Genomic DNA, 23,482 nt, shown 5'->3' with positions numbered 1-23,482 from the left:
TTGCTTTAACTTACTTGAAGGCTTTCTGCGCCTTGTTTGGGACCCCGGAGGCTACTGGAACTCCAAACATTGGTGGAGATTTCTGGATGAGTTCAAGCACAAGCCGCCATAACAGGGAGCTCACCAAATGTCCAACTTAAGGATTTTAACTAAAAGTGCTAGATGGGAGACAACCCACCATGGTATAATCACTCCTTTCTCAATTTTAATTTTAGTTAGTTTTGTTTATTTTTGAATTTTATTTTATTGAACCTAGAATCATGCATCACATTCACATTAGTCATTGCAAATCTGCATATTGCATTAAAAAAAAATTGCCACGCGACGCGATCGCATCAGCGACGCATCCGCGTCGCAAGGAGAGGGGAGAAAATAAAAACGAACAGAGAGTCACGCGAGAGCGTGGCTGGAGGCGTGCCAATGGCACAAATCGTCCCATGCGATCGCGTCGCTGACGCGACCGCGTCAGATGGGAATAATGGCCACCCACGCGACCGCGTGCCCCACGCGGCCGCGTGCCCTGGATTTCGACGTAATAATGGTGCACAGCCGAAAGTTGTGCTGGAGTGGCGCTGAACTGGCGCTGGACGCGCAGTCCATCTCACGCGACCGCGTGCCTTACGCGACCGCGTGCCTCACGCGGCCGCATCACGTTCTTCTAAAGCCCACTCGCACGATTGCGTCACCCACGCAATCGCGTCACCCAAAATTTGGCAAAATAAGATTTTGAACAGAGAGTTGTGCGAGCGTGAGGCTGCCCTCGCGCCAGTAGCATAAATTGAGTCACGCGACCGCGTGACCGATGCGATCGCGTCAATCAGTATCAGTGCAAGTCGCGCGACCGCGTGCCCCACGCGGCCGCGTCGCTTGCGTCGCATAGCTTATCCTGATTTGCCAAATATCTTATCTTTTCTTCCCCAATCCTAATTTCTTCTATCTTTTCTTCTTTCTTCTTTCTTTCTTACTTTATTTCTTTCACTTCTCATTCCTTTTCACCTTCATCCTATTTTACTTCATTTATTTGCATATTTCATTCATTGCATTTTAAAATTGTGCATATTTTTCTTTCCTTTTCTGAATTTTTTATTAGTGTTAAAAATTTTTTCTTATTCAACCATTGCATATTTTCTTGAATTTATTTTGGTAACTTGTTTTACACTGTGAGATGATATTAATTATCTGCCAATGCCAATCTTTTATGATACTTGCACTCCATTTGCATTGACATGAGCTTGTATTAATACTTCCATTACCCACTCTCCTATCCTAAGTTACAAATTTTATACCACTGGTATGCCATGACTTCTATTATTTTCTCACGTACATGTTGAAGCTTCCATGTAAATGAGACCCTTATCATTTGGCATTAACCCACCCGTACTTTATTTATTTTCTTATCTTTATTTCTGGGTTACTTTTCTTCCCTTTTTCTTTCAGGATGGCCACCCGGAGGGGAACCAAAAGACGTTTACATGGGGAGACAAACAAGTCCATCTGCACAATCCTTGAAGAAAAGCATCAGTTGGAACAACCCGTCCACCTGCACATCTTAGCATGCACTGAGGACGGTGCAATCTTTAAGTGTGGGGAGGTCGATACCGATCTCCATGGGTTAGTACTTTCTTGTCTCAACACCAATGTTTAAATTTTGGAAAAACAACCATTTGTACCCATGAACTTTACGAACGCTGACAAAAGTACCCATTAAAGAAGGAAACTAACGTTGTATCCATCAAAGATAGATTCCGTACGACAAAAGTAGCCAAATCTTAAATTTATGTTGACTTTTTAATAAAATTCCAGAATTATCCCCACCATTATCTTCAACCCCTCTTCTCTTCTTTCCCAAATCTCAAACACCTCTATTTCCTAAAAACCCTAATTTCAATACCTAAAAATCCCAAATTATCATTTTCTTAACCCTAATCTTAATACCCCTTTCAACAAATTTCAACCCTCTCTTTATTCAGCAATTTAACCTTTCTTCTTCATCTTCTATGACTTCAATGAACTTGCTGGGTTTCTCTCTCTCTCTCTCCCCTCAAGAACAACACACTACTACTACTCATCATCATCAAACTCGTTTTGGGCTATTCAATCCCACTGCACAAGATGATGTAACTGTTGCTGATGATGGAAATTGCTTCGATCTCACTCCTTCCACTCATGCCGCTACTACTCTCAACCTCCCTCCTTTTCCCATCTATCAAGAACCCTTCAACAATCATCATCACCTTTCTACTCAACAAGATTTATTAATTTCTTTTCTCTTTTAATTTCTCTATTATTATTATTATTATTATTATTATAAATTACTCTTTTTTTTAATTTTCCTTTATCATCATAGATTGGAAGGAGAATAACTACATCAACCAAAACCTGCAATTGAAAACTTCATGCAACAACAATAATAATGTTGACAACAACCACCACCACCATCACCAACAACACAAACTCGAGAACTTCCTCGGTGGACACTCCTTCGCCGATCATCATCATGATTACGGTGCCAACTCATCGGGAGACTACCTCTTTCAAAACTGCTCTCAGCCGGAAGTTACAATAGGAGGAGGAGAAGGCTCTGCCGGCGGCAGTGGTGGAAGCACAAACTCAATACACCATCAACACGTGTTGGTGAAGGAGGTGGTAAAATTGAAAAGAATAAAGAAAGGGTTGAAATTTGTTGAAAGGGGTATTGAGATTAGGGTTAGAAAAATGATAATTTGGGATTTTTAGGTATTGAGATTAGGGTTTTTAGGCAATGGAGGTATTTGAGATTTGGAAAAGAAGAAAGGAGGGGTTGAAGATAATGGTGGGGGTAATTCTGGAATTTTATTAAAAAGTCAACATAAATTTAGGATTTGGCTACTTTTGTCGTACGGAATCCATCTTTGATGGATACAACGTTAATTTCCTTCTTTAAAGGGTACTTTTGTCAGCGTTCGTAAAGTTCATGGATACAAATGGTTGTTTTTCCTTAAATTTTCTTTGTAGATTAGTTGTTGCATTTGCATGTTTATTTGATTTTTGCATATTTTACCACTTGGTTGAAGTAATATTTTCTTTTTTAAGAAACATTTTATAGTATTTCACTAATTTAAATTAAAAACTTTTTGAATAACTTGTATGAAGAAATTTTATTTTGGAACATGCTTCAAAGCTTGAACACACAAAACCAGTGAGATTTTGAGCCTATTTGATTGGTTGCATTTTATCAACCAATATTTTAATTTTGGTGTGTGTTTTTCTCTCTAAAATTGTGATCTTTGTCTTGCTTGATTCTATATTTCCATTATTTGATGTATGCATACACTTATATGATTGAGGCCCTTGTTTCACTGAGCTTACATACCCATATGGCCTTAACCTTTTCATTATCTATTGCAAACCAATTTTGAGCCTATTTTACCCCTTTATTCTTTATTTTAGCACATCATTAACTCTAAGCGAAAAACAATAATATCCTTAATTTGAATCCTTGGTTAGCTTAGACTAGTGAGAGTGCTCATGAATTAAGTGTGGAGAAGTGAATTTGGAAACATTTGGTTTGAGAATTGAGTATGTTAGAATTTTCTAAAAATGTGAAAGAAATGTTTAGGACATGATTCATGCATCCAATAATTTAATCATATGCATTGAAAAAAAAAGAAGAGAAAAAGAGCAAATAAGAAAAATGGGACAAAATGCCCCAAAGTAAGTGGTGAAGGCAATGCATATGTACTGTACTTGAAATTAGAATGCATGAATATGTGGAAAACATGGTTAATGGATGGTTAGATGTTGTATTATGATTACATGGATTGTTTAAGTTAGGTGGGAAAGTTTCAGTTAATTAAGGATTCAGATTTTAGTCCACTTGGCCAAATACAATCATACCTTGACCCTAACCCCATTACAACCCTTAAAAGACCTCTTGATATGTGTATTTATGCATTAAATTTTTGTTGATTGGTAGAAGAAAAACAAGCCTTAGAAAGCAAGGTTAGTAGAGAATTAAGAGAATCGAACCTTAAACACTTGAGTGATTAGAGTGTATACACTACCAGTTAGGGTTCGATGCTCAATCCCTTGTTCCCGGCTTTCATGAGCTATTTTCTCCTTGCAAGTCTATTTGTACTTCATTTTTATGATTTGAATTAGTGAAATCCAGTTCATATATGTTCTTAAAAGAATTGTTTACTTTTAACCAAGTAGGTAGAAGCATGTTGCATTTAGTTGCATTCATAGGTTGCATCTCATACATTCTATCATTCCTCTTCATCTCTTTATAGTTTCTCTTGAGCTTAGCATGAGGACATGCTATTGTTTAAGTGTGGAGATGTTGATAAACCACTATTTTATGGTTTATCTTATGCTCAATTGAGTAGTTTTTATCAACTCTTTACTCACTTATTCATACAATTCGCATGTTTTACATTTTCCTTCCTGATTTTGTGCTATGATTGAAAACATGCTTCTTTGATCTTATATTTGCTTATTATTAATCCTCTCTTATGACCATTAGATGCCTTGATATGTGTGTTAAGTGTTTTCAGATATTATAGGGCAGGAATGGCTTGGAGGATGGAAAGGAAGCATGCAAAAGTGGAAGGAATACAAGAAGTTGGAGAAACTGCAAAGCTGTCATCCTGACCCTCTCCCACTAAAACGACCATAACTTGAGTTACAGAGGTCCAAATGATGCGGTTCTAGTTGCGTTGGAAAGCTAACGTCCGGGGCTTCGATTTGATACATAATATACCATAGTGGCTCTGACGCTAGACGACGCGACCGCGCGCTCCATGCGGCCGCGTTGCAGTGACGAAAAACCAGCGTGGCAGATTTCTTCTCCAGCGATTTCTGGGCTATTTTCAACCCAGTTTTCGGCCCAGAAAACTCAGATTAGAGGCTATAAAGTAGAGAGATTGCATCCATTCAGATCATGCTCTCAGAATTCACTTTTCATATTTTTAGATGTAGTTTTTAGCGAGAGAGGTTCTCTTCTCTCTCTCTTAGGATTAGGATTAGAATTAGGATTAGAATTTAGGACTTCTCTTAGTTTTAGGAGTGACTCTCAATCCCAGGTTTAATGTTTCTTTCTAATTAATTTCGTTTCTATTTTTATTCACCTTGGTGCTTTAATTGAGATTTATCTTTTGAATTTGGCTTATGACTTTCATGTTAGGATTTTCTTAATTAATGTTATTTGAGATATTTCAATTTATGATTGTTTCTTTTTATTATCCCCAATCTGAAGATATTGTTATTTTAGTAGATTTAGTTTTTCCCCTTTTAGCCTTGGTTAAATAATTGGTGACTCTTGAGTTATCAAACTCATTGTTAGTTGAGAATTAGAATTAATTCATCCACTTAACTTACCTTCATAGTTAAAGGTTAACAAAATGGGAGAAAAATCAAATTCTCATCACAATTGATAAGGATAACTAGGATAGGACTTCCAGTTCTTATACCTTGCCAAAGGTTTATTTTACAGTTATTATTATTTTATTTTACTTGTCATATAACATATTCCCACCTTACTTCCAAAACCCCAATTTACAAACTCATAACCAATAATAAGAACATACTTCCCTGCAATTCCTTGAGAAGACGACCCGAGGTTTAATACTCGGTTATCAATTTTAAAGGGGTTTGTTACTTGTGACAACCAAAACGTTTGTACGAAGGGATTTTTGTTGGTTTAGAATATATATCTACAACGCGACTATTTTTATAAAATTCTTTACTAGCAAAAATCTTAACGTCAATCCAAATGGCTTGAATCCTTTCCAAAGGAGAGCTTAACTAATTGGGAAGAAGTGGTGAACAAGTTTTTGGCAAGATTTTACCCTCCTCAAAGGATCAATAGGCTAAGAACTGAGGTGCAAACTTTTAGACAACAAGATGGTGAGACACTTTATGAAGCATGAGAGAGATTCAAAGACTTGACAAGGAGATGCCCACCAGAGATGTTTAATGAGTGGGTTCAACTTCACATCTTCTATGAAGGTCTTTCCTATGAGTCAAAGAAGGATGTGGATCATTCATCAGGAGGCTCTCTAAACAAGAAGAAAACCATTGAAGAAGCCATAGATATCATTGAAACAGTTGCTGAAAATGACTACTTCTATGCCTCCGAAAGAAGTAACACCATAGGAGTAATGAAGCTGAACCACATGGATGCATTGTTAGCTCAAAATAAGATGATCACTAAGCAGCAAACAGATCTTACCAAGAAGGTGGAGGAGAACCAAGTTGTAGCAGCCATTACCTCATTATCAGCTCAAGAAGGAGTAAACATAGGAGAAGAAGGTGATTAGGAGCAAGCCAACTATGTTGGAAACTCACCTAGACAAGTCCATGATCCATACTCCAAAACTTACAACTCTGGATGGAGAAATCACCCCAACTTTGGATGGAAAAACCAACAAGACCAAGGGCAAGATCAGAGACGCCATAACCTCAACTCCAACAACAATGCTACTCATCAAAACACCTCACAGAGATATTACCAATATCCATCTAACCCACCTTCTCAACTACCTAATCTCAACCCACCATCATCAACAGATGATAGGCTCTCAAAGATTGAAGCTCTACTTGAAAACTTATGCGGAGAAGTCCAAGACAACAAAGTGTTTAAGGAAGAAGTGCGAGCCAATATCAAGAACCAAGGAGAAAACATCAAGAGATTGGAGTCCCAAGTAGGGTATTTATCTCAACAAATTCCCAAACCCACTGATGGATTCTCCAGTGATACAGAGAAGAATCCAAGAGGAGAAACAAAGAAGGTGAGATGGAAAGAATGCAAAATGATAACCACAAGTAATGAGGGGAGTATTAATGGAGTAGAACACCTCCAAAATAACCAAAAAGAAAGCCAGGAGGAAGGAAGCTATACAACTCAACTTACATCCAAGGAAGAGCTAAAGAAGAAGGAGGTGTTGACCCCATATGCACCTTTTCCCCACAGGCTTAAAGGTGGTGTATCAGGGAGAATGTACTCAAGGTTCCTTGATATGTTTGCATCTTGATGAACAAAATTTATCACGCCGATATAGAATTCAATAATGGATACAATCGTGAGTATAGTCTAATCGACATTCAAACTTCGCATCAAACAATCCTACAATCTATAACCGAGAGTACTAGTCTCCCGAGTCGTCCTCCCTTGGAATTGCTAGAGCATGCATCTCATTGATTAGGAAGCCTTGTTATGATTCTTTGAAGGTTTAGCAAAATAGATGACAAACAATCAATCTTTAAAAGACTTGGCCTAGGGTTGGTATTAGAAATTCTATCCTTATAGTTCCTTCAATGATGACAACAATTAGGCCTTGCTTCATTTAGTTAACCCCTAGGTATAGAGGAAAGTCAAATGAGAGTAACTAACTTGAGTCACAAGTTCTAGTTTTACTTTAGAGAAATCTAGCTTTAGTGCACTCCAAGTCAACTAGCAATTTCTAATTCCAAATCAACAATTGACATAAACTATTCAACTCCTTCTAATGGCCCAAACCCTATACCAAGCAAGAAACTTTTACTCCATAACTAGTGTTGGCATTTTATCAAACAATTGATGAGCAAGAATGAAAGGCATAGTAAGAATGAGAAGAAAGTAGAATTAAAAATGCTTCAACACAAGAAACTAACAACAGTTAACAAAGAACAACAATGGAAATGAAACTCTCAAGAACTTGATAAAATCCAAAACTACAAAGTTGAATCTAGGATCTATAAAAATTGAGCAATTACAAACACTAATTGAGATTGGAGAAGAAGATCTATGACATGAACAAAGTAAATTGAGAATTGCAATGGATCTCACCAAAGAGTGATTGAAAATTCAGAAAATGGATGAAGATGAACCCTAATGAGAACTTTGAATCTCTCTCTCCCTCTCCAAGAGTGTAACTAATTATAGCAAAAATATCTAGAACAATTACAAATGAGTAAAAGTCCCTTAACCCTTCAACCTTTGGTCTTCTTAAGCTCTTCCCGCCAAGGCACTTTCCCAAGATGAGATCCCCAACTGTCTCCACGCCCAGGTCACGTGACTCTTAAAAAATCATATTCGAGCATCGGTGCGCACGCGCAAAGCACGCGTGCGCGCCACTGGGGCATCTTGTAATGCGCGCGGAGGCGTAACGTACGCGTGCATGCCCATGGAGATCATGGCCTAGCCGCTACACAAGCCGGCTCGTGGCTTGGCTTCTAGCTTTGACTTCTAGCTGCGCAATCCACGCGGACGCACCAAGTACGCGCACGCGCCCTTGCTGAAGTTTCCAAAGCTCAATTTCTCATGCTCCCTTCCTTTGCGCCCGTTCTCCTTCTCTCTTCCGGTTCATCCCTGCCCTATATTCTGAAACCACTTAGCACATAGGTCACGGCATCGAATGGCACAAAGAGAAGATTAGAAATGTATCTAATTTAGTGCAAAATAAGCATGTTTTCATCCATGAGGCAAAAATTAGGAAAGGAACACAAAGTCTTGTATTTTCATATGAAAAGCGTGTGGAATCATTGATAAAACCCCTGAAATCGATACAAGATAAACCCTTAAAATGGGGTTTATCAACCTCCCCACACTTAGATTCTAGCATGTCCTCATGCTCAGAGAAATGCAAAAGAAACGCAAAAGACAGAAGGATCATAAAAGTATAAGACTCATGAAGTGCAACCTTCTTACATGAATGCAACTACGACTAGTGCTACTATCTACTTGGTTAGGAACAAATCAACCTTCCTAAGATATATGCAAGCATATAGGGTACGATGGTGGTCAATATATAGGACTTACCAATTTTCAAGCATCAAGTGCAATATATGCAACCTTGCATGAAGAATGCTCGTGAGAGCCGGGAATCATGAATTAGAGCCTTCGAACCCTCACCGGAAGTGTTTACACTCTATTCGCTCAAGTGCCTAGGGTTGATTCTCTCAATTTTCTCCTAATCATGCTTCCCAAGATTTGTTCTCCATCTAACAATCAACATTTATTCCATGCATGTATACAAATATCATGAGGTCTTGTCTTTAGGTTGTAATGGGGTTAGGGTCGGGGTAGGATGCATATTTGGCCAAGTGAGCTTGAAATTTGGATCTTTTAATAAGCTTAAACTTCCCACCTAACCTATGACATTCTATACAATTTCAAAGCTAACCTATCTACCCATTTCTCACTTTTTCACATGCTCATGCATTTTCTTTTCATTTCGCAACACTTATGCATTGATTTCATTGAGCTTCACTTTGGGGCATTCTGTCCCCTTTTTATTCCTTTCTTTCTCTTCCTTTTTTTTTCTTTTCTTTTCCATATAATTTTCTTTTTCTTTTGTTTTTCTCATCATTTTTTTCTTTTTTTTTCTATACAAAGATCTCAATGCATAAGGTTTTACATTTGACCAATACATGAGTATGTACCCAATTCCCAATATTTTCAATAACAATACAAAAACTATCCCTTTTATTCACCCAATGTCCCAAGGTTCCCATACTTGAATGATATTTACACACACTAGCCTAAGCTAATCAATGATCCAAATAAGGACTTTTATTGTTTTCCGCTTTAAGGTTTGTAATGTGCTAAATTGAGAACAAGTGGGTTAAGCGTGGGATCAAATTTGGCTAACAAGGGAAGATAAGAGGTGAGGCTATTTAGTATGTGGGCTAATGAAGTGATGGCCTCAATCATATAAATGCATGAATACAAGGAATAATGGACATATAGACTCAAACAAAGCAAGGATCACACTCATAAAGAGAAAACAATTGCACACAAGAAGGAGAATAAGTGACTATAAGATGTAGCCACAAAACAAGGCTCAAAGCTCACTAGCTTGTGTTCTTAACTCAAAATCCACGTTCCAAAATACAATTCTTCAAGCAAGTTTGACATCAAAATATTCAAAATTGGCAATGCCACGGTTTCCCCAAAGTATTAGTTTCCTAAGAAAGAGTTTCATTGTTCCAACCAAGTAAACTTATCATGCAATTGGTATCAAAGAAAACCTAATCATGCAACCTATCCTAACTACAAAGGAGTTCAAAGAACGAAAATTTATTCGGGTGTTACCTACGGAGATCGGTCAGCCGACCTCCCCACACTTAAAACTTAGCACGGTCCTCCGTGCTATAGGTGAGGCGCAATGGGTGGCCGAGTCCCGAGTGTCCCTCATCTCCATTGTCATCACTATTTCCGCTTGAAATAGCGGTGGATGTGGAGATATCTGGTTCCTCCATAGGTGGGGTGACGGCGCTTAGAAGTTTCTTCACGTGAGCATATCGGCGTTGATTACGCCTCTCATAACGGTCCAACTTCTTGTGAAGGTCTTCAAGGCGTTGGGTGGCTGATTTTTGTGGTGTGGATGATGTAGTGGTGTTGGGAGTTGGTTTGGGTAGTCCAATGTCCTTGGTGAATTCCGGAGGCTTGAGGCACCTCTTGGTCGGAATAACATCGCCCTCGACCGGAATTGAGGTCCTCCTATCCTTAGCCTCTCGGTGGACGCCGGCTATTGCTACTAATTCGGTTACCATAGCGGGGAATGGTAGATTTCCCTTGGCATGAATGCGCCCCATGGATTGGCGAATGGCATGCGAAATGTCGACCGGTTTCTCGGTTAAGATGCACCATTTCAATAAGGCAAGCTCGGCGGTAATGGATGACCCATGGGTGCTCGGGAGCACGTAGTGAGCTAGAATTTGGGCCCATGCCGTGGCTTCTTGAGTGAGGTAACGTGCATCCAAACCTTTTGGTCTTTGCTTTATGGTCCCCCGAATCCAACATGCTTCGGGTAAAGCAATTACGCGGAGGACCGCGTTCCAATCGAACTCACGGTTGTCGCATGCTGTCAAGACTTCTTGATAGGCATCATATCCATCCGCTAATGGCCCAATCCCAAGGACTCCTCGGATGGTTTCCACTGTGACTGACACTTGCTTCCGACGCACAAATATTGATGTGAGAAGGGGTGAGTGGTAGTTGGAGTAGAATTCCACCACCCATGATAAATTGGCCTCCTTTGGTTGCCTCAAGAGGAACCTCTATTGCCTCCGGTCAATGCGTGGCATCACTATCGAAGTGAGGTGGGCCGGTAGGACTAGAAGAGGCTCTGGGTGATAATTCCTTTCAATCATCCTTGAGTAAACAAGTTCGCAGTAGCGGTTAGGGAACTTGTTTGAATCCTTTGGAGGGTTGTCCTTCTCTAGAACATCAACGGGCCCTTAGCCTTCTTTAGGAGTGGCTTGGCCGTTAGTTCTTGGCGTGCTCTATTGGAGGTTGGCTTCTTCGGGGCTTTCCCTTTGTTCTTTTTGATGACCATCCTGCGATAGTAAAAAGGGAGATAACGTCAAACCCAAAGAAGCGTAATTGAATGTGATTATGCCAAGAAAAATTGTGCCCTAAGAATATGGGTATCCTTATTACATGACAGCATGTAACGAGGATGACATTTGCAATCAGGGCCAATCATTGGCATGTGGTATAGGAGCGGTTTAAGCATGCAAGTAAGAGGCATGAGAAGTATACACTCTCAAATACCAAAAGTGGGAAGCAATTTATGAAAATGTGAGTGGTTGGATTGGAGAATGTGGGGATGCACCCAAAAGTGACTAGTTAAGAGGCAATTAGTCAAAATGAGCTCAAAACTCATGTAAGCCTTTCCTCAAACACTTGGCGTGCATCCTTTTTGTAGTATGTAAATAGATGAGGGGGAAAGCAATGTAACATTCCACAAACCAATATTAATCACTACAATGCACAGTGGTTGTAAGAAAATCATGCAACACATCTCATCTACTGGTGCACGAAATTGTGATCACTACTTTGTCCATATTCAAATAATCCCCGGTAATGGCTCCAAAGACTTGGTGCTCAATACCATGGCATTAACACAACTTTGCACAACTAACCAGCAAGTGCACTGGGTCGTCCAAGTAATAAACCTTACGTGAGTAAGGGTCGATCCCACGGAGATTGTTGCTATGAAGCAAGCTATGGTCACCTTGTAAATCTCAGTCAGGCAGACTCAATTGGGTATAGATGATGAATAAAGCATAAAGATAAAGATAGAGATACTTATGTATATCATTGGTGAGAGCTTCAGATAAGCGAATGAAGATGCCTTCCCTTCCGTCTCTCTGCTTTCCTACTGTCTTCATCCAATCCTTCTTACTCCTTTCCATGGCAAGCTCGTGTAGGGTTTCACCGTTGTCAGTGGCTACCTCCCATCCTCTCAGTGAAAACGATAGCATATGCTCTGTCACAGCATAGCGGAATTCAGCTGTCGGTTCTCGGTCAGGCCGGAATAAAATCCATTGATCCTTTTGCGTCTGTCACTAACGCCCCGCCTGCTAGGAGTTTGAAGCACGTCACAGTCATTCAATCATTGAATCCTACTCAGAATACCACAGACAAGGTTTAGACCTTTCGGATTCTCTTGAATGCCGCCATCAGTTCCTGCCTATACCACGAAGATTCCGGTTAAAGAATCCAAGAGATATTCACTAAGCCTCGTATGCTTGTAGAACAAGAGTGGTTGTCAGTCACTTTGTTCATGAGTGAGAATGGTGATGATCCATGACAATCATCACCTTCATCAAGTTGAAGAACAAGTGATATCTTGGACAAAGAACAAGCGGAATTGAATAGAAGAACAATAGTAATTGCATTAATACTCGAGGTACAGCAGAGCTCCACACCTTAATCTATGGTGTGTAGAAACTCCACCGTTGAAAATACATAAGAACAAGGTCTAGGCATGGCCGAATGGCCAGCCTCCCAAATGATCTAAGATAGCATAAAACTCAAAGATAGCTACCAAGATTTTAAATACAATAGTAAAAGGTCCTACTTATAGAAAACTAGTAGCCTAAGGTGTACAAAGATGAGTAAATGACATAAAAATCCACTTCCGGGCCCACTTGGTGTGTGCTTGGGCTGAGTAATGAAGCATTTTCGTGTAGAGACTCTCCTTGGAGTTAAACGCCAGCTTTTATGCCAATTTGGGCGTTTAACTCCCATTTAGGTGCCAGTTCCGGCGTTTAACGCTGGAATTTCTTGAGGTGACTTTGAGCGCCGGTTTGGGCCATCAAATCTTGGGCAAAGTATGGACTATCATATATTTCTGGAAAGCCCAGGATGTCTACTTTCCAACGCCGTTGAGAGCGCGCCAATTGGGCTTCTGTAGCTCCAGAAAATCTACATCGAATGCAGGGAGGTCAGAATCCAACAGCATCTGCAGTCCTTTTGAGTCTCTGGATCAGATTTTTGCTCAGAGCCCTCAATTTCAGCCAGAAAATACCTGAAATTACAGAAAAACACACAAACTCGTAGTAAAGTCCAGAAAAGTGAATTTTATCTAAAAACTAATAGAAATATACTAAAAACTAACTAGATCATACTAAAAACATACTAAAAATAATGCCAAAAAGCGTACAAATTATCCGCTCATCACAACACCAAACTTAAATTGTTGCTTGTCCCCAAGCAACTGAAGATCAAATAAGATAAAAAGAAGAGAATATGCAATGAACTCCAAAAACATCTATGAAGATCAGTATTAACTAGATGAGCGGGGCTTTTAGCTTTTTGCCTCTGAATAGTTTTGGCATCTCACTCTATCCTTTGGAACTCAGAATGATTGGCTTCTTTAGGAACTCAGAATCCAGATAGTGTTATTGATTCTCCTAGTTAAGTATGATGATTCTTGAACACAGCTACTTTATGAGTCTTGGCCGTGGCCCAAAGCACTCTGTCTTCCAGTATTACCACCGGATACATACATGCCACAGACACATAATTGGGTGAACCTTTTCAGATTGTGACTCAGCTTTGCTAAAGTCCCCAATTAGAGGTGTCCAGGGTTCTTAAGCACACTCTTATTGCCTTGGATCACAACTTTATTTCTTTCTTTTTCTTTCTTTTTTGTTTTTTTTTTCGCCTCCCTTTTTTTTTCGTTTTTCTCTTTTCTCTCTTTTTTTTTTGTATTCACTGCTTTTTCTTGCTTCAAGAATCATTTTTATGATTTTTCAGATCCTCAGTAACATGTCTCCTTTTTCATCATTCTTTCAAGAGCCAATATTCATGAACCACAAATTCAAAAGACATATGCACTGTTCAAGCATACATTCAGAGAACAAAAGTATTGCCACCACATCAAAATAATTAAACTGTTATAAAATTCAAAATTCATGCAATTCTTTTCTTTTTCAATTAAGAACATTGTTTATTTAAGAAAGGTGATGGATTCATAGGACATTCATAACTTTAAGGCATAGACACTAAGACACTAATGATCATAAGACACAAACATAGATAACAAAACCATGAAAATTTCGAAAAAAAAAACAAGAAAATAAAGAACAAGGAGATTAAAGAACGGGTCCACCTTAGTGATGGCGGCTTGTTCTTCCTCTTGAAGGTCTTATGGAGTGCTTGAGCTCCTCAATGTCTCTTCCTTGTCTTTGTTGCTCCTCTCTCATGATTCTTTGATCTTCTCTAATTTCATGGAGGAGAATGGAGTGTTCTTGATGCTCCACCCTTAGTTGTCCCATGTTGGAACTCAATTCTCCTAGGGAGGTGTTTACTTGCTCCCAATAGTCTTGTGGAGGAAAGTGCATCCCTTGAGGTATCTCAGGGATCCCATGGTGAGAGGGGTCTCTTGTTTGCTCCATCCTTTTCTTGGTGATGGGCTTGTCCTCATCAATGGGTGTGTCTCCTTCTATGTCAACTCCAACTGAATAACAGAGGTGACAAATGAGATGAGGAAAGGCTAGCCTTGCCAAGGTGGAAGACTTGTCCGCCACTTTATAGAGTTCTTGGGCTATGACCTCATGAACTTCCACTTCTTCTTCAATCATGATGCTATGAATCATGATGGCCCGGTCTAGAGTAACTTCGGACCGGTTGCTAGTGGGAATGATTGAGCGTTGGATAAACTCCAACCATCCTCTAGCCATGGGTTTGAGGTCATGCCTTCTCAATTGAACCGGCTTCCCTCTTGAATCTCTCTTCCATTGTGCGCCCTCTTCACATGTAACTGTGAGGACTTGGTCCAACCTTTGATCAAAGTTGACCCTTCTAGTGTAAGGATGTTCACCTCCTTGCATCATGGGCAAGTTGAATGCTAACCTTACATTTTCTGGACTAAAATCCAAGTAATTCCCCCGAACCATTGTAAGATAATTCTTTGGATCCGGGTTCACACTTTGATCATGGTTCTTGGTGATCCATGCATTGGCATAGAACTCTTGAACCATCAAGATTCCGACTTGTTGAATGGGGTTGGTAAGCACTTCCCAACCTCTTCTTCAGATCTCATGGCGGATCTCCGGATATTCACCCTTTTTGAGTGAAAAGGGAACCTCGGGGATCACCTTCTTCAAGGCCACAACTTCATAGAAGTGGTCTTGATGCACCCTTGAGATGAATCTATCCATCTCCCATGACTCGGAGGTGGAAGCTTTTGCCTTCCCTTTCCTCTTTCTAGAGGTTTCTCCGGCCTTGGATGCCATAAATGGTTATGGAAAAACGAAAAAGCAACGCTTTTACCACACCAAACTTAAAAGGTTTGCTCGTCCTCGAGCAAAAGAAGAAAGAAGAGAGTAGAAGAAGAAGAAATGATGAAGAAGGGAGTGGCTTATGTATTCGGCCAAGGAGGGGGAGAAGTGGTTTGAATTTGAAGGGTGAGGTTGGTGGGGTTTTATGAAGGATGGATGTGAGTGGTGAAGAGAAAGATGGGATTTGATAGGTGAATGGTTTTTGGGGAAGAGGTGTTGAGGTGATTGGTGAATGGCAGAAGAAGAGAGAGAGTGGTGGTGGGGTAGGTGGGGGTCCTGTGGGGTCCACAGATCCTGAGGTGTCAAGGAAAAGTCATCCCTGCACCAATTGTTGCTCAAAATCACATTTTGAGGCATTTCTGGCGTTAAACGCCGGGCTGGTGCCCATTCCTGGCGTTTAACGCCAGGTTCTTGCCCTTTTCTGGCGTTTAACGCCAGTCTGGTGCCCCTTTCTGGCGTTAAACGCCCAGAATGGTGCCAGACTGGGCGTTAAACGCCCAACTGCTAGCCTCACTGGCGTTTAAACGCCAGTGAGTTCTTCCTCCAGGGTGTGCTGTTTTTCTTCCTGTTTTTCATTCTGTTTTTGCTTTTTCAATGGATTTTGTGACTTCTTATGATCATCAACCTACAAAAAAAACATAAAATAACAAAAGAAAATATATAAATCATTGGGTTGCCTCCCAACAAGGGCTTCTTTAATGTCAGGAGCTCGACAGAGGGCTCTCATGGAGCCTCACAGATACTCAGAGCAATGTTGGAACCTCCCAACACCAAACTTAGAGTTTGAATGTGGGGGTTCAACACCAAACTTAGAGTTTGGTTGTGGCCTCCCAACACCAAACTTAGAGTTTGACTGTGGGGGCTCTGTTTGTCTCTGATTTGAGAGAAGCTCTTCATGCTTCTTCTCCATGATGACAGAGGGATATCCTTGAGCCTTAAACACATAGGATTTTTCATTCACTTGAATGATCAGTTCACCTCCATCAACATCAATGACAGCCTTAGCTGTGGCTAGGAAGGGTCTGCCAAGGATGATGGATTCATCCATGCACTTCCCAGTCTCTAGGACTATGAAATTAGTAGGGATGTAATGGTCTTTAACTTTTACCAAAACATTCTCTACAAGTCCATGAGCTTGTTTTCTTGAGTTGTCTGCCATCTCTAGTGAGATTCTTGCAGCTTGTACCTCAAAGATCCCTAGCTTCTCCATTACAGAGAGAGGCATGAGGTTCACACTTGACCCTAAGTCACACAGAGCCTTCTTGAAGGTCATGGTGCCTATGGTGCAAGGTATGGAAAACTTCCCAGGATCTTGTCTCTTTTGAGGTAATTTCTGCCTAGACAAGTCATCCAGTTCTTTGGTGAGCAAAGGAGGTTCATCCTCCCAAGTCTCATTTCCAAATAACTTGTCATTCAGGTTCATGATTTCTCCAAGGTATTTAGCAACTTGCTCTTCAGTGACATACTCATCCTCTTCAGAGGAAGAATACTCATCAGAGCTCATGAATGGCAGAAGTAAGTCCAATGGAATCTTTATGGTCTCATTTTGAGCCTCAGATTCCCATGGTTCCTCATTGGGGAACTCAGAGGAGGTCAGTGTACGCCAATTGAGGTCTTCCTCAGTGGCGTCCACTTCCTCTCTTCCCTCTCCAGATTCAGCCATGGTTATGGCTTTACACTCTCCTTTTGGATTTTCTTCTGTATTACTTGGGAGAGTACTAGGAGGGAGTTCAGTAACTTTCTTGCTCAGCTGTCCCACTTGTGCTTCCAAATTCCTAATGGAAGACCTTGTTTCAGTCATGAAACTTTGAGTGGTTTTGATTAGATCAGAGACCATGGTTGCTAAGTCAGTGGGGTTCTGCTTAGAATTCTCTGTCTGTTGCTGAGAAGATGATGGAAAAGGCTTGCCATTGCTAAACCTGTTTCTTCCACCATTATTGTTGTTGAAACCTTGTTGAGGTTTCTCTTGATTCTTCCATGAGAAATTTGGGTGATTTCTCCATGAAGAATTATAGGTGTTTCCAAAGGGTTCTCCTAGGTAATTCACCTCTTCCATTGAAGGGTTCTCAGGATCATAAGCTTCTTCCTCAGATGAAGCATCCTTAGTACTGCCAGGTGCATTTTGCATTCCAGACAGACTTTGAGAAATCAAATTGACTTGTTGAGTCAATATCTTATTCTGAGCCAGAATGGCATTCAGAGCATCAATCTCAAGAACTCCTTTCTTCGGACTTGTCCCTTTGTTCACAGGATTTCTTTCAGAAGTGTACATGAATTGGTTATTTGCAACCATCTCAATTAGTTCCTGAGCCTCTGTAGGCGTCTTCTTCAGATGAAGAGATCCTCCAGCAGAGCTATCCAAAGACATCTTGGACAGTTCAGAGAGACCATCATAGAAAATACCTATGATGCTCCATTCAGAAAGCATGTCAGAAGGACACTTTCTGATTAATTGTTTGTATCTTTCCCAAGCTTCATAGAGGGATTCACCATCCTTCTGTCTGAAGGTTTGGACTTCCACTCTAAGCTTACTCCATTTTTGAGGTGGAAAGAACTTTGCCAAGAAGGCATTGACTAGCTTTTCCCAAGAGTCCAGGCTATCCTTAGGTTGAGAGTCCAACCATATTCTAGCTCTGTCTCTTACAGCAAAAGGGAATAGCATCAGTCTATAGACCTCAGGGTCAACCCCATTAGTCTTGACTGTGTCACAGATTTGCAAGAACTCAGCTAAGAACTGATGAGGATCTTCCATTGGAAGTCCATGGAACTTGCAATTCTGTTGCATTAGAGAAACTAATTGAGGCTTAAGCTCAAAGTTGTTTGCTCCAATGGCAGGGATAGAGATGCTTCTCCCATAGAAATTGGGAGTAGGTGCAGTAAAGTCACCTAGCACCTTCCTTGCATTGTTGGCATTGTTGTTGTTTTCGGCTGCCATGGGTTCTTCTTCTTTGAAGAATTCGGTTAGGTCCTCAACAAAGAGTTGTGCCTTAGCTTCTCTTAGCTTTCGCTTCAAGGTCCTTTCAGGTTCAGGGTCAGCTTCAACAAGAATGCCTTTGTCTTTGTTCCTGCTCATATGAAAGAGAAAAGAACAAGAAAATATGGAATCCTCTATGTCACAGTATAGAGATTCCTTGAGGTGTCAGAGGAAAAGAAAAATAGAAGAAAGAAGAAGGAGAATTCGAACTTGAGTAGATAGAGTTCGAATTGTGCATTAAGAAGGAGTAGTACTCCATAAATAGAAGGATGTGGGAAGAAGGGAAGAGAATTTTCGAAAATTAATTAAAAAAATGTCAAAAACATTTTGAAAAATTGATTGATAATTTTCGAAAATTCAAAGTGAAAAAGAAATCAAGTGATTTTTGAAAAAGATTTTGAAATTAGAAGTTAAAAAGATTTGATTGAAAACTATTTTGAAAAAAAATGTGATTGAGAAGATATGATTTGAAAACAATTTTAAAAAGATTTGATTTAAAAACAATTTTAAAAAGATTTGTTTTGAAAACAATTTTTAAAAGATTTGATTTTGAAAATTAATGACTTGCCTAACAAGAAAAGATATGATTCAAACATTAAACCTTTCTCAACAGAAAAGGCAACAAACTTGAGATGTTCAATCAAATCATTAATTGTTAGTAAGTATCTTTGAAAAAGGAAAGAAATTGATTTTGAAAACATTTGATTGAAAAGATATGATTTGAAAAAGATTTGATTTTGAAAAACTTTGAAAACTTGAAAAAAAATTGATTTTGAAAACAAAATCTCCCCCTAGCACCATCCTGGCGTTAAACGCCCAGAATGGTATCCATTCTGGCGTTTAACGCCCAAAATGCACCCTTTTTGGGCGTTAAACGCCCAACCAGGTACCCTGGCTGGCGTTTAAACGCCAGTCTGTCCTTCTTCACTGGGCATTTTTGAATGCTCAGCTTTTTCTGTGTAATTCCTCTGCAGTATGTTCTGAATCTTTAATTCTTTGTATTATTGACTTGAAAAGACACAAATAAAAAATATTTTTGGATTTTTTTATAATTAAAACAAATAACAATGCATGTAAGACACCAAACTTAGCAGTTTGTATACTACTGACACTATATGAGACATATAAACACTCAAGTCAAAAGAATTCAAAGATTAGAGTAAGAATTCATCAAGTATTTCTTGAAGACTCTTAAGACACATGAATGAATGCATGCAATTGACACCAAACTTAAGATGAGACACTAGACTCAAGCAAGAAACATCAAATATTTTTGGTTTTTTTATGATTTTGTGAACTTTTTTTTTTGTGATTTTCGAAAATTAAGTGGAAAAAGATATCAAAATTCTTAATGAGAATTCCAGGAATCAGTGCAATGCTAGTCTAAGACTCCGGTCCAGGAATTAGACATGGCTTCACAGCCAGCCAAGCTTCCAAAGAAAGCTTCGGTCCAAAACACTAGACATGGCCAAAGGCCAGCCAAGCCTTAGCAGATCACTGCTCCAAAAGCAAGATTGATAAAAAATCAACAAGCTTCTGTGATGATAAGTTGAAACCTCGGATCAATGAGATTAGACATGGCTTCTCAGCCAGCCAGATTTCAACAAATCATCATGAAACTCTAGAATTCATCTTCAAGAATTTCGAAAAAAAATAAATACCTAATCTAAGCAACAAGATGAACCGTCAGTTGTCCATACACGAACAATCCCCGGCAACGGCGCCAAAAAATTGGTGCACGAAATTGTGATCACTACTTTGTCCATATTCAAATAATCCCCGGTAATGGCTCCAAAGACTTGGTGCTCAATACCATGGCATTAACACAACTTCGCACAACTAACCAGCAAGTGCACTGGGTCGTCCAAGTAATAAACCTTACGTGAGTAAGGGTCGATCCCACAGAGATTGTTGCTATGAAGCAAGCTATGGTCACCTTGTAAATCTCAGTCAGGCAGACTCAATTGGGTATAGATGATGAATAAAGCATAAAGATAAAGATAGAGATACTTATGTATATCATTGGTGAGAGCTTCAGATAAGCGAATGAAGATGCCTTCCCTTCCGTCTCTCTGCTTTCCTACTGTCTTCATCCAATCCTTCTTACTCCTTTCCATGGCAAGCTCGTGTAGGGTTTCACCATTGTCAGTGGCTACCTCCCATCCTCTCAGTGAAAACGATAGCATATGCTCTGTCACAGCATAGCGGAATTCAGCTGTCGGTTCTCGGTCAGGCCGGAATAAAATCCATTGATCCTTTTGCGTCTGTCACTAACGCCCCGCCTGCTAGGAGTTTGAAGCACGTCACAGTCATTCAATCATTGAATCCTACTCAGAATACCACAGACAAGGTTTAGACCTTCCGGATTCTCTTGAATGCCGCCATCAGTTCCTGCCTATACCACGAAGATTCCGGTTAAAGAATCCAAGAGATATTCACTAAGCCTCGTATGCTTGTAGAACAAGAGTGGTTGTCAGTCACTTTGTTCATGAGTGAGAATGGTGATGATCCATGACAATCATCACCTTCATCAAGTTGAAGAACAAGTGATATCTTGGACAAAGAACAAGCGGAATTGAATAGAAGAACAATAGTAATTGCATTAATACTCGAGGTACAGCAGAGCTCCACACCTTAATCTATGGTGTGTAGAAACTCCACCGTTGAAAATACATAAGAACAAGGTCTAGGCATGGCCGAATGGCCAGCCTCCCAAATGATCTAAGATAGCATAAAACTCAAAGATAGCTACCAAGATTTTAAATACAATAGTAAAAGGTCCTACTTATAGAAAACTAGTAGCCTAACGTGTACAAAGATGAGTAAATGACATAAAAATCCACTTCCGGGCCCACTTGGTGTGTGCTTGGGCTGAGTAATGAAGCATTTTCGTGTAGAGACTCTCCTTGGAGTTAAACGCCAGCTTTTATGCCAGTTTGGGCGTTTAACTCCCATTTAGGTGCCAGTTCCGGCGTTTAACGCTGGAATTTCTTGAGGTAACTTTGAGCGCCGGTTTGGGCCATCAAATCTTGGGCAAAGTATGGACTATCATATATTGCTGGAAAGCCCAGGATGTCTACTTTCCAACGCCGTTGAGAGCGTGCCAATTGGGCTTCTGTAGCTCCAGAAAATCCACTTCGAGTGCAGGGAGGTCAGAATCCAACAGCATCTGCAGTCCTTTTGAGTCTCTGGATCAGATTTTTGCTCAGATCCCTCAATTTCAGCCAGAAAATACCTGAAATCACAGAAAAACACACAAACTCATAGTAAAGTCCAGAAAAGTGAATTTTATCTAAAAACTAATAGAAATATACTAAAAACTAACTAGATCATACTAAAAACATACTAAAAACAATGCCAAAAAGCGTACAAATTATCCGCTCATCATCTACCAATGCAAAAGAAGTTAGAACCCAAATGCCTATGAAGAGTTAATTGGAAAAAGACCAAAAACACCCCCAAAGAAGTAACTAAAAGAGGGAGGAGAAAAAGAAAGAGACTACCTAAAAGAAAATGAAATTAACTGACTAAGAAGCAAAAAGAGAGAAGTAGAGCAAGAGGGAGGCCTAGTATAGTACCTTGAGAGAGATGGAAAGGGTATGGGAGAAGAAGTTGTAGAGTGGAATGATGGAGAATGGAGGGGACAATGTAGGGGCCACCGGAGGTGATGGTGGGAGGTGGTTGTTTGGAAGGAGAAATGGTAGTAGGTAAATGGTTAGTAGAGGAGGTAAGAAAAAAAGGGAGAAGAAGAATGAAGGGGGCAAGTGTGCTCCCCTATTATGTTTACGTCGGTCACCAATGCGTGCGCGCACGGTGCGCGCTCGCGCAAGGAAGCGGGGTGGGGTGATGGCGGGCGCGCACGGTGCGCGCACGCGGCCATGCTATTATGCCCCAGGCATAAGATGGGCCTGGGGTGGGCTTAACTCTCTGTGGAGTGGCCTAGAGGTTGGTGCAGGACGAGGGACGCGTGCGCGGCATGGGCGCGTGCGCGTGCCTCGTGTTGTGAGCATATGGACGCGTTGGCGCCTAGTGCGCGTACGCGGCAGAGGTGGTGTGCTGGTGGCTTAGTGCAGGCGCGAGAGTGGCCTAACTCTCTGGAATATGTACCAGGAGTGCACAGGGGCGATCGGCGCGCGTGCCAGGTGCGCTAGCGCGTCGATCTGCGGACTTTGTCAAAGAGCGCGTACGCGCCATGTGCGCGCACGCGTGATTGGCCTGTGCCTCAGGCATGGTGCTGGCGTAGTGTGGGCGCAACTCTCTGGAAAATGTATGGAGGGGTACTTTTTGCAATCCACGCGTCCGCGCACGCTGCGCGTTTGCGTGGATGGTCGAAAAATGCTTCATGGGCGCGTACGCGCCAGGTGCGCGCACGCGCGGAAGGGTGCCTTTTTTAAAGTTTGCATGTTTTCGCACCACTTTCAGCATTCTAACCCTCCAAACAGCCACTTTAAGCACTATAGAAGGATGTTTAAACATGATAAAGTACCAAATGAACTCAACAAATGAAACAAAATTTGCAATGAAATCTAGCTACAACTACGTCAATTACCTAGCTACCAAACATGAAGTCAAGTGTTAAGCAAGTATCAATCAAAGAAGAATTCAATGGCTATGTACAAATGGTAGATCTTACCATGGTGGGGTGTCTCCCACCTAGCACTTTTGTTTACCGTCCTTAAGTTGGACTTCCACTAGCTCAAAGTTCTTGTTCAAGAGATGCATCCCTCAAGAGGAATACTTCAAATTCCTTGGAGTTCTTTCTTTGCTCACCATGGTACAATTTGAGACGGTGCCCATTTACCTTGAAAATGTCCGGACTTGATGGGTGGCGCAAGTGATAGACCCCGTAAGGTTCCACTTTCTCTACTTGGTAAGGTCCATCCCATCTTGATCTAAGCTTTCCGGGTAGTAATCTCAATCTTGAGTTGTAAAGGAGTACTAGTTCACCGGGTCTAAATTCCCTTCTCCTAA

At 40.6% G+C, this 23,482-nt stretch overlaps 2 non-coding genes across 2 annotated transcripts; one reads left to right on the top strand and one right to left on the bottom strand.

The window, feature by feature from the left end:
- Positions 1-5,846: 5,846 nt before the first annotated feature.
- On the bottom strand, positions 5,847-5,954 carry LOC130948591 (small nucleolar RNA R71). Its single transcript, XR_009073105.1, has one exon. It is a non-coding gene; the product is annotated as a small nucleolar RNA R71 (small nucleolar RNA).
- A 12,005-nt stretch (positions 5,955-17,959) lies between these two features.
- LOC130955824 (small nucleolar RNA R71) lies at positions 17,960-18,067 on the top strand. Its single transcript, XR_009076912.1, has one exon. It is a non-coding gene; the product is annotated as a small nucleolar RNA R71 (small nucleolar RNA).
- The last annotated feature ends 5,415 nt before the right edge of the window (positions 18,068-23,482 follow it).

The sequence above is a fragment of the Arachis stenosperma genome, chromosome 1 (assembly GCF_014773155.1).
Source record: "Arachis stenosperma cultivar V10309 chromosome 1, arast.V10309.gnm1.PFL2, whole genome shotgun sequence".
NCBI lineage: Eukaryota > Viridiplantae > Streptophyta > Magnoliopsida > Fabales > Fabaceae > Arachis > Arachis stenosperma.
Note: the sequence above shows the minus strand (reverse complement) of the source record. Positions and strands in the feature narration are given on the sequence as shown.